This window comes from Hakea prostrata, unplaced genomic scaffold (assembly GCF_041222555.1).
Source record: "Hakea prostrata isolate BN-2017 unplaced genomic scaffold, UWA_Hpros_2 contig_39, whole genome shotgun sequence".
In the NCBI taxonomy this organism is placed as follows: domain Eukaryota; kingdom Viridiplantae; phylum Streptophyta; class Magnoliopsida; order Proteales; family Proteaceae; genus Hakea; species Hakea prostrata.
Genome location: NW_028291158.1, coordinates 77,317 through 79,257, shown reverse-complemented (window position 1 = coordinate 79,257; position 1,941 = coordinate 77,317).

The window sequence follows — 1,941 nt, the reverse complement described above, 5'->3', positions numbered from 1 at the left end:
TGTAGTTTACCCCTTGATTAGTACCCTTTTGAACCACCAAATTCGGATTTTATATCCTAAAACTCTGATTTTGTAGGCTACTGTCTGCATTGGTCGACTGATTGGTTGGCTGGGGCAGTAGACCAATCCAATCGACCAATGAGTTCAGCAACTCCAGAATTGGTCTGTTTTGGATGTTTTGGTATCTTTTCTGTTAGGGATCTTTCCTAATATGTTGTATACACTTGTTTAGGACCTTCTTCTCAAGTTTGTCAAGACCTTACTTGATTTCTTAGGATTCCTTTGCAAGTTATAAAAGGTAAGGATGGTTACTTCTTTAACAACATAAATTGCATATCTTAGTTTCTATATTTGAATCTTGTTAAGTTATTTCTTTAATTAGATTCTTATAATGTTATACTACTTGTGGTCTTGTCTTGATATCAGTAGCATTACTTATTTATATTGAATTGACTCATGTATGATTTACTTACCAGTTATATACAAATTGATTGTAATTATTGATTTCTTTCCATATATGAAGTTACCATATATGTGATGTTATGAATTGATGCTTGTGTATGCTTAAGTATGGTTTGGAAAGGAGAGGTGTCCTTTTGACACTTCTGTCCTTGGACTACTACGGGAATATTATGGGATGTTTCTGGAGATGCCCTCTGGTCACCTTCCTAAACTGTTGGATGACATATCTAGGACTGTCTAGTAGTGTTGGGCTAGGATGTCCCATTATGTCAGACCCTAATCAGAGGGGTATTGAGACCGAACAACCCGTGGTAGCAATGGGGATTCATGGGCGCTCAAGACCGGTAGCCAACCCGTGAGAGGACAGGAATCACATTGTGGGGGCCATTTATTGGTAGGGTTGCATATGGATAGACTTGGGCTCACGGGCGCTCAAGACCGGTAACCAACCCGAGGGGACGTGAGAGCTTCCCGTTTACCATATTTGGTTGACCAATAGGGTTGATGAGTCCGTAGTCAGGGACTATGAGGACTCTAGTGTGAAGGATACCGGAAAGGATCGTCAGGGACGAGGAATGGACGTATCTGGATCTGACTTGATGTAACTAAGTAGAAGACTTGCATTTGGCTAGGCTTTACCCTGACATGCGCCGGTACTTAGACCAATGGTGATGTGAGAGAGTGGTGACCTATACCCCCAGCCATGGAATGTCCCGAGGGATGCCGGACCCATTACCAACTGATGATGAGTGATTGAGACCTTCCTAAAGAAGTACGGTGCTATGACTTAAAGCATATCTGCCAATAGAGACCAGCATATGTAGAGTTAGATTCATACATTCATTGTTTGTTTCATACCATATTGCATTTATGTTTGTTACGAAATCCTGCCATTTATGTTATTATGGATTTAAGCGCCTTCTTGAGTTTCTTTGAAACTCATTCCTTTATTATACAATGTTTGTTAGACTATTCTACGGGTTCGAATATCATGACGGCCCGTATGAAGAAGCGCAAGGAGAAGAGGCATATCTCCAGGAAGGTGATTGCGGTTACAACAATTACACTGAAGATCCCGCAGTGGTTATGCTCCGTCCGATGCTTAGTCCGACCATAGAGTGGAAGCACCCTTGTGCCGTTTATGAGATTTATACTTATAGGGATGTTGTCTATAAGATTGAGAACAATTTAGTTACCTATTATACACTGCTATTGGGATTAGATTCTATCTTGCTTATTCTCTTTTAGAACTACTTTTCCGCTGGTTGTAGAGTGGGATTTCGCCTCACTTTACTTATCTGATTTAGACACTCTGATTATATCTAGTACTCTGAGTTATATATGATTCATCCTTTTCTTATTTGGATCTATGATTTATCTTCCGCACTTTTATTATTTATTGTTCATGATTATGTTATTGTTTATGTGGGAGGTTGATTACTCGATACCTGATCTTCGGGCTGTGGATCACACTCTCGG